The following is a 13,429-nucleotide window of genomic DNA, read 5'->3' as shown; positions in this document are numbered from 1 at the left end:
GAAAGCCTGGTGCCACGACCAGACTACAGAAAACATGACAGCCCTCAAGAACGCCACCCACAAACACCACCAACTGATCCGCACCACCAAAAGGACCACATTCAAAGAATGACTGGACAACAACTCCCACAACAGCAAGGAACTCTTCAGCATCGTCAAAGATCTCTCCAGCCCCAGCGCCTGCAAAAACGACATCACACCCTCGCAGGACCTCTGCGACACACTCGCCTCGTTCTTTCACCGCAAGATTGCCGACATACACAAAAATTTCGGCGCACAGACCGTGCACCCTACCACCGTTCCGGCACACCCCACCACCACCCTCCGCACCTGGACGACGGTCAGCACCGAAGATACCACCCACACAATGAACACCATCCACTCTGGCTCCCCAACCGACCCCTGCCCACACCACATCTTCAACAAAGCCGACTCCATCATCACACCCCAACTCCGGAACATCATCAACAGCTCCTTTGCATCCGCCACCTTCCCAGAGAGATGGAAACATGCCGAGCTCAGCGCCCTCCTGAAGAAACCCACCGCGGACCCCACGGACCTCAAGAACTTCCGCCCCATCTCGCTCCTCCCCTTTCCGGCCAAAGTCATCGAGAAGATCGTCAACAAACAACTCTCCGCCTTCCTCGAGACCAACGGATCCCTCGACCCCTCGCAGTCCGGCTTCCGAGCAAACCACAGCACCGAGACCGCCCTCATCGCAGCCACCGACGACATCAGGTCCCTGCTCGACAACGGGGAAACAGCTGCCCTCATCTTCCTGGACCTCTCGGCAGCTTTCCACTCCGTATGCCACCACACACTGATACAGCACCTCAGCAACATCGGAATCCAAGGAAAGGCCTTGGAATGGATCATCTCATTCCTCGCCGGCAGAACCCAGAGAGTCCGCCTTCTCCCATTCCGGTCCGTGGCCACCGAAGTCATCTGCGGCGTCCCGCAAGGATCCTCACTCAGCCCCACCCTCTTCAATGTCTGCATGAGCCCCCTCGCAGCCATCGCACGCCAACACAACCTCAACATCATCTCCTGCGCCGACGACACCCAGCTGATCCTCTCCCTCACCAACGACCCCGCCACAGCCAGAGCCAACCTCCAGGAAGGAATAAAAGACGTTGCGGAATGGATGAAACTCAGCTGGCTGAAACTGAACTCAGATAAGATGGAAGTCCTCATCCTGGTAACATCCCCCTCCGCCTGGGACGACTCCTGGTGGCCCCCTGCCCTGGGCTCCGCTCCAAAGCCAACGGACCATGCTCGCAACCTGGGCTTCATCCTGGACGCCTCCCTCACGATGACCCAGCAAGTCAACGCCGTCTCGTCATCCTGCTTCAACACCCTGCGCATGCTCCGAAAGATCTTCCGGTGGATCCCCACCGACACCAGAAAGACGGTCACCCAGGCCCTCGTCACCAGCCGACTGGACTATGGAAACACCCTCTACGCTGGAACCACAGCCAAACTACAGAAAAGACTCCAGCGCATACAGAACGCCTCTGCACAACTTATCCTGGAAAGCCCCCGCTTCAGCCACATCTCTCCCCAGCTGAGAGACCTGCACTGGCTCCCCATCAGCAAGAGGATCACATTCAGACTCCTCACCCACGCACACAAGGCTCTCCACGACATGGGACCCACATACCTCAACAACCGCCTCACATTCTACACACCCACCCGCCACCTCTGCTCCGCCAGCCTCGCCCTCGCCACAGTCCCGCGCATCCGAAAGACCACCGCCGGAGGAAGATCCTTCTCCTACCTGGCAGCCAAGACATGGAACTCCCTCCCCACCCACCTACGACTGACCCAGAACCATCTCTCCTTCAGGAAACAGCTCAAGACCTGGCTCTACAAGCAGTAGCGGATCCCCCTCCCCCCAGCGCCTTGAGACCCTACGGGTGAGTTGCGCGCTTTACAAATTCATTGATTGATTGATTGATTCTTGGCAGGACAGGATCTAGTTTCTTAGGAGCAGGACTCCTACATTTATACCACAAATCCTTTGTTCTCCCAGGCCAGGGGGGCCCTTGCCTAGTTCAGTCCAGTTCTGGAGAACTTTGTTGATGCGATGCAGGCTTCTTTTTTCAGGGTGCAGGGCAGAGCCATCAGACGCTCCACAGTGGGCGGAGCCAGCATTGTGGTGGCAGAGCACAGCCCTATTCAGAGTCCAGGTGTACTCCTCCCACCCATCTATGTGTCAATCTTTCTATTCACCACCAGGCTACCTAGCCCTGCCCATCTGAGTTTCCCCAGCCCTGTCACTCACACAAGCCAGACAGCAGATACACATCACACAGAGGCGGGCTGAAATGGTTAGGCAAGCAAATGCCAACTTTCTAAAAGTGGCATTTGCAAACGCGGAATATTAAAATAACCCTTACTGAAAGGTGTACCTTATTATTCTGAGTTCAGGCATACTAAACTCGAGTTTCTACCATGTTCCCTGGGCATGTTAAGATCATAGGATGTAACAATCTTAACAGCCCAGTCTGGCCTATGAGAACAGGGTAGCCTTGCAATAGTGAAAAACGAAAATGGCTGTAATTCACTATTAGGACATGCCACACACATCAGGGCTTGTCCTACCTTATGCTACAATGCACCCTGCCCTTGGGCCTACCATAGGGGTGACTAACATGAAGTTAAGAGAATGTTTAGGGACTGGCAAGTGTGTGCACTTGCCCAGTCAGCATGACAGTACCAGACTGCACGCAGGTTCTGCAATGGCAGACCTTAGACACATTTTAACAGGCCGCGTCTGTGGGTGGCACAACCAGTGCTGCAAGCCCACCAGCGGCATTTGTATTTACAAGCCCTGGGCACTCCTGTTGCACTTTACTGGGGTCTGATAGTAAACAAAATAAGCCAATCATGGAATCCAACCAACATATACATTTTACATAGGGAGCACTTGCACTGTGGCACTGGTTGGCAGTGGCACAGTGCGCTGAGCGGCCAACACCATCAAAACACATGAGGCACTGCGACAAAAAAGTGGAAGGGAGACTCACGCCAAGGTGCCAGGTCTAACACGCACTAAATCAGTAACAAATTAAAAACAAAAAACAAGAAACATCAAAAACCACATAAAGAACACAGAATAAATTCTCATAAACAAAATTATATTAACTTGACTAAATCTAATAGGGGGACCCTGATACATGAATTGTTAACGTTGTAAATAAAAGAAGGACTGGTAAACACTAAGCAACAATTATAACCAAGGGTTGAAGCATACAGGCCTTTAGAAACAATTCCGACTTAAGGCAATGGAGCCTGGGTCATATATATAGCTACAAGTTTGTCCTGGTCATTACTTTTTCCGTCTGACCTAGGGTCTGGTTTAGAGTTTGGCAAATGGGTTGCCCCTTTGTATTAGAAGTACCATTATAAATAATGCACTTGTAATGCAGTGGGCAGGATATCCAGTGTCAGCAATCCACCACACAAGTACACTTATAAGGCCCCAAAGACCTCAGGGGAAAGACTCTCATAGTATCAGGCAAAGTCCAACAGCAAAGTCTACTCCAAATCCAGTAGTAACTAGTCAGCTGTGATTTTTAGGAAAGATACAATATTCCAGGCGTTTTCCTGAAGTTCCCAGGACTCCCTAGGACCTGCTCATTTTGGATGACCTAAACTGAGTGCTTGGTGTCCAAACTACTACTGGACACCCCCACAGGATATGTCAGTGGGTTAGAACAGCTAGCTGTACACTACCGCTACCATCCCCTGTATCTTACAGTGATGTAGGTAGCTTCTGGCAACCACTGAACATGACAACCCTGATTCCTCAGGAATCATGGAAAACAGTACAGTACGTTTCGCTCAGAGACTTTTGCTTGCTTTCTCTCGGAAAATACACAAGCTGGTGATTAGGATGTTTCAATAAGTATTTATTGGTCCAGGGACAATCTGGTGTAAAACATATGTGCTGTGACAATCAGGAGACAGAAGGATACAAAAGAGATTCCAAATGTCAATGTAGTGAATAGTAGATACATTTATTACCACAGTGCTAAAAAGATGAACATAAGCAGTTCAGATAAAAACAGTAGCACTTGCATATTTCTAAAATGTACACCCCAAGTAATTTGCCTGACTGTACCTAGCCCAGATATGCATGTGTAGCATGCATGTGCGTGTATGTAGCCAAGAATCTCCTAGGGAAGCATCATCTCCCTCACCTGTTGGTTTAGAATGAAGGACCCTGTCTCTGCTTCAAGGATGACATCCTGCAAGGGATGTCCGACTGCTGCATGTCAAAGATTCAGCATGCAGGACCCATTGTCAGCTTGGAAGGAATTCTCCTCTGATTTGTAAGGGGGAAAAGGGTCTTTTATACTAGAGTGGTCACTCCAGCGTTTTTTCTAGAATCAATATGTTTTTTAAACAACCATAAATGTTTTGGAAACAATCATGAGTGTTTTTCCAAACAAATGCAATCATGCACAACTGGCTGTTGACCAAGGGTATAAAAAAGTGGTGACCCTTGTTGGATTTGGCCCTTTTGGCAGGTTCACCCCTAAACTTTTTGCCTGTCTCCTAGCCTTTTGCCTGTGTAGTGTTGGTGGTGTTAGGCCCCTATGCACTTTAGCACTGTGGTCCAGTGTAAAGTGAGTGCGCTCTCTGTGTTGCATTTGAAAGGTTGGCCTACCCTCCCATAGGAATGCATTGGGGATTCCCTGATCAGTGTGTGTCAGAGGTAATTACTGTTAGGAGCGGAGCAGTGTGGTCAAGTCTGGTATGTATGAAATTGTGTGAATAAATGCTGTGCAATGGTGTGCGCAGATTTATTGTGGTTATTTTAGAAATGCCAATTTTAGAAGTTGGCATTTCTGTGTGCTATGTGTCTGCCTGCCCGATGTGAATTGCATGTCTGGCTTTTGAGTGACAGGGGCTGGTGAGGTGTGAGTGGCGCCAGGAGGGGCAGGGTGAGTCAGTGCTAGGCTGAATGGGACATCTACATTTTGAGTAGTGGGATGAGAAGTCCCAGGTCCCTGAATAGGAGTGTGCCTGCCCTAGTGAATGCTCGCTCTGCCCCCAGTGGTGCATCTGAACACCTATCCCCCACCTGACAAAGGAGAAGAGGAGCTTGGAAAACAAAGTGGTCCAAATCCCCCCTGAACCAGTTGCATCTGGTTCCCCAAGCCCTACACTACAAACAAAGGAGAGAAGTTGTATAAGTAAAGGGGCTGTGACCCCATGAAAGGGTGCTGTGCTTGTGCTTAGTTGGAGAAGACCCTCTGCCCGGAGGGACCACCGCGGGACCCAGCTGCTGTCTCCTGGGGGTCCCTGCGTGCTGGCCTGACTGGCTGCGCTGTGCTGTGGTCTTCCCAGCACAAAGGACTTTTTCTTTCTCTGACTGCTGGATTCCTACCCAGCCTCTGCCATGGACATTCTTTCTGGGCATAGCGCCTCGTGAGCACTGTGTTTCCATTGCCCCAGAAGTGAAGTACTGGGTTTTTCAGACCCAACCCAGTGGTGCCAGGGGACACACCCGAAGACTTCGAGTTCTTCCTGTTTCAGACTACAGAAACACAGAGTCTTCTAGGTGAAGTCAAAGATCGTATTTATTGGCTGCAGACCAATCACAGGTATCCAAGAAGTACAACACAGTGTATGTTCTCAGGAGACTGCTCCCGAACCAAAAACAAATCTTCTCTTATATACAAAATATTACGCTTGGGGCAACACCGCCCCTCTTTTACAAGTGGTTATTCACATATTTTACTACAAACGAAAAGACAGAGTCATGATGACGATCCCACATTTCAGTTCGGCCAGCCCACAATTATTTACCCAGCGAGGCTCAGAACCCTCATCAGATTTCAGCGGACCCCAATAAATGGGCACCTCCTCCTCATAAAGTAAGCCATAAAGTAGGAAACAGAGTCCGGTGTGAAAGAGATTAGTCAGGGTTTGTGTGGGAAGAACGACTTTATGATGTGTCAAGCCCTGATGCTAATCCCATTTGGCTGCAGTAAAAGGAACCGGCCGGACATGAATGACCTCGGGCATTGGAGTCAGTTTGCACAGGTCACAAAGAAGTCACCAGAAGGTGTACGTGTCCTTTAGGCCTAGGCATGGCCTTAATGCACAGCCTATGTGAGGGCAACCACAAAATGGCTACCGCTCTAAAGTGGAACCCGAGGATACTATATAGTATTGTATATACGGTGAATTCATCGGTGAAACATGACGAAAAACACTCATGCATACTGTGTTACTCATTTGCGGTTCGCTGATACCAAAATCGTGCATGGTGGGACCATGCCAACGACATGGTTCCGAAATTTACAGAACCACAGAAGAGAGTGAGGAGCTGCCAGGAAGAGTGGGTACCCACCCCGCGTTTATGCCACGTTTTTCCTCTTTCAATTCACGGGTGCCCACCCCGCATTTTAGTCACCTTTCTAGGGTGCCCACCCCGCATCTTTGACTTTTTGTTTCGATTACACTTAGCGGGTGCCCGCCCTGCAAGTATCTTCACTTCAAACGGGAGCCTACCCCGTATTGCCCCACAGAAAAAGACCTGCGGTGACCCGGAAGCCAGGCACGAGCCACCTGGTTGGGGGTGGAGCCTCGCGCCCTGTGTGGAAGTTGCAGCGATTGATTCGCAGGGCTCCCATGTGGAAGGGAGAGCACATCGGCCAGCAGCGGAGTCAGTGTCAACGGTGCAGGAGGGCCTGAGGCACATTGTCGGTGCCTGCCCCGCTGCACCAGAGGAGACCAGAGGGGAGCTTGATCGGAGTCGGAGCCTCGTGGGCTCCGTGTTGCAGACTACTCACCTTGCCCCCAGAGAGGAAAGTCTCCCGTTGGAAGGAGGTCCAAGAAAGGAGGAGTCCAACAGAGAACCCCTGTGAATGGGGCTGTGCCTTGGCGTTGTTCTGGGTGCCTGTTGCACCCGAGGAGTCCCCGCAAAGGGGGGGCTTTCCCAGTAGCGTTGATGCCAGTGCTTATTTGTTGCCTCCAACTGCCCCACATGACAGTGGGCAGCTGCAACATTTTGGGGCACTTATTTTGTGAAGTCCTGGAGTGGGGCTTCACAAGGGTGCAGTGGTGCTGATTGGGCTACATTCAGTGGGAGAGCCCCAGAGCATGGCCCCCAAGCCCAGCGCCATTTTTCCAGTGAGTGGCCACATTGTTGCTTGAACAGCTGCACCACAATTAGAGGGCAGCTGCTACATTTAGGCCAGTGCTTTGCACACTTTTTGGATGTTGTTGCATTTACAGCTAGGCCCTGACATTGCTGAACAACAGGCATTGGAGCCCTAGAGAATGCCAGTTGGCCTGGGGACCGTTTGGCGACATTAGGTAGAGTACCAGGCTCTACAAACCTGCATAATGTGGTTATGCCTACTATGATGGTTGCCCAATGTGATTAATGCCTTTAATGTATTTATGCTGGGGATGATCTGCATAATGTGGTTATGCTAATGAGGTTTGGGCCTAATGTGGATATGCCTAATGTCATGTTATGATATGTTAGGATGTGTCTAATGCTAATGTTATAATGATGAGTTCATTATTATACCAGTAGTTACTGGTTGTCTTTTGTAATTATTTACTTACCTATTCTGATGGTTCTGACCGTGGCCCGATTGGCCTGGTACTGTATATAATCCCCTGTAAATATTGCCCAGTGTCAGTTGGCACAGTGTATATTGTTTGATTACTATTCTAATGTGTTTTATGATAAAACAAAGGCTATTTTTGATATGACCTTGTGTGGAGTTCCTTTTGTAGTGTGCCTAGTATGTTGTTGCTGTGTGCGTGTTGCGCAAACGCTTTACACATTGCCTCCGGGATAAGCCTGACTGCTGGTGCCAAGCTACCAAGGGGGTTAGCAGGGGTTATCTTTGGCGTGTAACTCCCTTGCCCTGACTAGAGTGGTGGTCTCTGCCTGGCTTTGGCACAAGCATTAGCCAACCAGAGATCCCATTTCTAACAACCCTTATACAGAATAATTATACCTTGCCTGCGGCTTTATGATAGAGTACCGAGAGCCTGGTATCGAAGAGCCGGTAGCAAGCTACTAGGTAAAAGGTCACCTGTATAGAATCATTATTGTAATGTGGATGGGACAATATATGTACAAATTGGGTATACATGATAGGCCTATCCTAAAGGACATGACAGTGGGAGACCACAAAAGCTTGAAGCAATGCCTTCTGGGCCAAAGCAGGTAAGAGATATCCTGTAGGAAATAAGCCTGTGTCTGCAGCAACCAGACAGGGGATACACAAGATTTGTCTTGGCATCCAGCTCTCTCAAGTTACATGTGGATCAACAGACCTTCAGGCATTGACAGTGTGGTGTCACAGGATGGACACAACCTGAACACAATATGGCACATTCCTGCATTTTCGCAATGCTGGTACACAATGTGCTGCCTGGTGGCAATGCAAGCACCCTTTCACCATCATAAGCAAGATTGATTTGTGCAGAAAGGGACACCAATGAAGATATTTCTCCTCGCTACACCCCCCATGGAAGGGTTGAGCATTTTATCTCATTCCCAGATCTCTCAGTAATGGTAAATCTGTGAATGTGTCAAAATCCATGGGTTTTGCTTGATAACACCCACGCACCACCCAGGGAACTCCTCCCCGGGGCAAAGTAACACAAGGCAGTGAATTGTGCTGCATTGCGTAACTCTAGATCTATCAAGCCACTCGGCCACACAAGTTGCACTTGCCTTGATGTTTACATCACTTTTGACAAATATGGCCCATTGTTTCTTAACTAATGTAGTCTGACTTATTTAATATATACATTATAGGTGTTGGTATTTTAATAGTGATATAATAATGTATTTGTAAATGTAATTACTAATTTAAAGTAAAAAAGATGGAAAGGTAATTCAAATATAAAAAATTTGAACTTACATTAATTAGTAATTAGGTTTTTAATTTGTGAATCAGTTAATTAATTAATAAATTAATTTATTACGTTTTAATTATTTTCTACATTTGTACCCATTGCATTATGTATGTGTTTTCTTTACATTTGTAATAAATGTACTTCCTGGAGTGGGTGAATGCTCAGTCATAGCGCTATACAGTGTGTTGTCATCTCCTGCTTACAACACTGGAGAGGGCCAGCAGCTAAATGAAAGAAGAATGAAGTACGGGTGGCTACTTCAGATTATAACAATGAGATCATTGAGGATTTTTCACCACCATAAGGTAGGGCAGAATCTATATTTCTTGAAGAGTGCTATAGCAAGTTAAGCCTGATTTTGCAGGTTCAGTAGCAACCAAGTCTCAAAGTCTTATAGCAGATTGGCTGCTTATCCTAACAAAGCCACCACCTGCAAACTTTACCCAGCTCAGCTCTTCATACTGCCACTTCACATTATGTAACCCACGTAATAGCCATTCCCAGCTCAGGAGCTATTCCTTCTTCATGAATAACAATGGCTGCCCATGTTTGGACATAATTGTTCAGGAGGGCCATCCACGACCCTTGGATATACCTCACATGATGGATAATAATTGGGCTTCAAGTACTATAAGGCCATGGGGCTGACGGTCAATACAGTGTGATGGGGCAGGGGCTTGAGCTATATTGGGTGTTCTACCACTTTATGGGCAGAAAAGGACAAAACGGAAATCACACAGCATTCCACTGGCTCTACTAAAAGAGAGGGTTCAACGTTACTGTTTGCAGTCAGGTTATCATGACCAGAAGGGGAGGTTGGTATGTTTTTGGGTACTTTTTGTAACTCATTGCTCAGAGACTGCATTGTTATAAGGTTCGGAAACTCAATACATATGAGAAATGTATTATTTGTTTCTGAATGCCCTGATATTAAGCATGGCATTATCACTGCTCTGAGTATCAAGGGATGTTCAGTTCCTAACAGGGAGTACTGGGGAGAGGGAGGCTTTTCTTCTTGGGTAGTGCACAAGATGGTGAGTTTAAAATAAGTCTGGAGCAGTCCTTTTCAAATATAATTTATTCACTAAGGTAGTTCCAGCTTAATTAAAATATTACAAGTCCTAAGTGGGTGCAATGTTCCTAAAGGGCTATCGCAGTGTTGTGGGTCAACATGTTTCTTGCCTGTTCTGCCCCTAGCGGGTCAAGTGGCACTTCGTCAGGACCAAAAAGTGAGTGGTGCACTACCATAGGTCTGATTCCCTATATATGGTATGATATCCAGACGTGGTAGAGTACCCTAGTAGACTTATACTGGGGTAATGTAGACCTAGGGAAAGGGAGAGAGGGAGAAAAAACAACAACAATGAAAATGGAACATTAAAAATGACAAACGGCGTGGTTCTATTAGTAAAGTGAACTAGTACTGCCTGTGGTTTATTTGTCAAGTGTTTTTTTGCGGTGTACTCCTAGAAGGCTCAGTTTAGGACACCGTGTCAAAATGATACTTTATCAGTATCATGGAGCCAATAGAAGTGAAGAGTGGCAGGATTTGACGGATATCCATTCACACGGTGTGTGGTGTTTATACAAGTGCATATAAGGGTTCTCACGGACAAATAGAAATGCCCTTGAGGTCACTATGTATGTATTTAACCTCAATAGCCATCTTCATTGCAGACTATAAGTAGCGCATACAATATTACCGCTAGGGTGTACTGGCTAGTACTTATGCGAGTTATAGCACTCACAGAGTGGTAGCTGGTTTCCAAAATAAACGTGTATTTAAAAAGTGTCTCAGGTAGCGTCAGTAAAAGGAAAGAAAAAGTTGACCCAAAGATTATAGTGGCACATACCATTGGTATGTACGTAAGTATGAGACAACTCACAAGTGTGCTGGAGGCATATTCTAACTGCTCAGGGCGTCCCTCGTGCCGGGAATGACTCTTGTGTATACACGTAAGTGAGAGAAAAACTGTCGAGTGACTCGGGGCTTGACAGACGTGCCCGGTGTCAGAGGCTCCCTGGGGGGTTACTGTTAACAATATAGCCATCATTCATACAAACCAAAACAAGCACACAGTGGTGAGTCGCCGGAGGGGCGGTATGGAGACAGAGCAGCACAAAACAGAGTCAACTCACCCCCAGTATAGGAGCCTACATCTTACGGAGGAGGCAGAGCACGTCGTTGCTCTGAGACTGTAACAAAAGTTAATTTTACAGCGTCACAACTTGGTCAAATACATCGCTTACAAGTAATAGCCATGGTGCAGGTATCTACTCACGGAATGGAGGCAGGCAACTAGCGTGTTCCCTACCCTTGCTCCGGGCCCCGAGGCTGCTGCTTCCGGGGCCGGGGTATTTGTCAACGTAGCGTACGTCAAGGCATCTGAACGCTAGAGCAGTCACCCAGGCGGCCATTTTGGAAGTAAAAATCTCAATGAAACTTTCTTGAGTCGCGCTGTTATCATGAAGTCTGGGCTGAAAGCGTTATAAAATTCCTAATATAGATTGAAACTGTGGATTTGATAATGGTGCGTAGTCACATCAAAAACGCTACGTGTTATTTACTGTTCTGATGGTTAGAGAAGTTGCACCAAAGTTAGGGTGCATAGGTCGAGGTGTGCATAAAGTCCGAGACCTAGCAACCCCAGTTTGTGTTGGTGGGTGGGTGGTGTCACCCACCCTCTTGTGCACTACCCAGCCCTCACACCCGCAAGCACCCTACGGCTTCTTCAAAAGATCTCCGCCAAAGAGCCCCGTTTACGGCAGCCCGTCGGGCATTGCAGCTACAGCCCGACAAGGAGCATGGCCCAATGATGAAGCATGACATACCTTGGGGTTGTGTGAGTGCATCACGAAGAAAGACCTCCCTCTCCCCAGTACTCCCTGTTAGGAACTGCACATCCCTTGATACTCAGTCCCTTCCAGGAGCTAATGTGAAGGACCTGTTTAAATACAGCTCCCGGTCCCTCCCTTTCTTTGATATTATCACTGCTCTGCCTCTGGGCTATTTCTATAACCCCCCTTCACAATGTGAAAAGATTGTCTTAATGTATGCTGTGACTTCTCAAGCTGCTCCAGCCCCTGACAAAGCTACCAACATCTGGCAACAGGAAAAATGCAACTAAGAAACAGATATGAGACCTTATCAAATCTTGTGGGGAATGACTGACTTAAGCGCCCCACCAAAGAGGACTTGACTATTAGAGGGTATAGAATCTAAGCCTCTTTTGGATATCATTGATCAATATATTTAGCATTATATTTTTTAGGAAATCTGAGCTACTGTACCATTGGTTTGACAATGTGCATTAAACTGTCTCTCAATGTAGCAGCTAGGATTGTGGAAACGGGGAGCACAGAAATTACGATTGCACACATCAAAAGATTGTACAGTTTTCCATTATTCTAATGAAATTTTGAAAAAAAAGAATTTTCAACTTGATTATTCACAGTATTGCTGCTTTGTTTCATTTTGTTACAGATCTTAAAGACATAGATAAAGCCTTCATGCATAAGTGCAATTTGCTTGTATCTGGGGATTCCAATGCTGATTGGGGTGTCTGTTTTCTTGTCATAAAGCTAACTATCACGCATGACCTATTTAACACACTTGTTGATTGTGGGGCTAACCTTGTACCCTCATTTCAGGGACCGTGTTTAAACTTAGTAATTGTATCTTTTTTCATGATTCTTAGTTGTTTATCTACAGCGGAAGGACATTCTGGCATTGTGTTATGGCAATCACAAGCATTTGGGGCTTCGCTTAACCTCCAGAATCGCAGATTGAGCTGAGCCGCAAACCACATACCTTACCCTCACCCTCAGCTTTGGAGTCTTTGACTTTCTTCGCATCTTATGAACCACAATCAGTTGCTTGCCTTCTTGCTCAACAACATCCTTGACCTCTTTTCAGACTACCTTATTGAAATGGGTAGTGGTGAGTACATCCCTTGCTCTTTTGAGAGAGTGCGTGAGAACATGTAGCAATATCCCTCAGTGGCTTTATTCAGAATGTTCCTTTGCCAACAGGTGGGTGCACAAAGCTCTAATGGCTGGACCTAGAAGTTCTAAACAGATTGCCATATACGTCAGCGGTGGAAAGAAGGACAAAATAGCTACACAATGGGAATTGGGAGTGCCTCGCAGAAAGAATCAAAACAACTTTTTGTCTACTGTAAACCACATGAGCTGTGATATTTCTGCCAAACTGTAGGTGACCCCTTTTTTGGCACTTTATTGCTCACTAAACAACTCTTCCTCACATCTTGATTTATCAGTCTCTTTGAAATCCGTATCAATCCACTTCTCACAATATGTGGTATCTGAAGCTATTCATCAGAGCCCTTTAGGAAAAACCCCTGGACCTGATACCAAATGATCTGGTGAGATGCAATATTGATGCAATATGGGGGGGTGTGGTCTCAGGGCCAGAGCATCCTGTGATTCTGTGCAAATCACAGAAATGATGTGACCTTGTGTAACGTAATTGGTGGTCATGTAAAGTGTTCCAATACCTTCGGGT

At 47.1% G+C, this 13,429-nt stretch overlaps 1 long non-coding RNA gene across 1 annotated transcript in view; it reads left to right on the top strand.

The window, feature by feature from the left end:
* The window catches only part of LOC146829846 (uncharacterized), a 40,709-nt gene extending 27,558 nt beyond the window's left edge, over positions 1–13,151 (top strand). Inside the window, exons 4-5 of the long non-coding RNA XR_014962302.1 lie at positions 12,603–12,844; positions 12,937–13,151. This is a non-coding gene — a long non-coding RNA (uncharacterized LOC146829846). The remainder of the gene's footprint in view (positions 1–12,602; positions 12,845–12,936) is intronic.
* Positions 13,152–13,429: the final 278 nt, after the last annotated feature.

Source organism: Triturus cristatus, chromosome 5_2 (genome assembly GCF_964204655.1).
Source record: "Triturus cristatus chromosome 5_2, aTriCri1.1, whole genome shotgun sequence".
NCBI lineage: Eukaryota > Metazoa > Chordata > Amphibia > Caudata > Salamandridae > Triturus > Triturus cristatus.
This window is presented reverse-complemented; position numbering and strand designations above follow the sequence as displayed.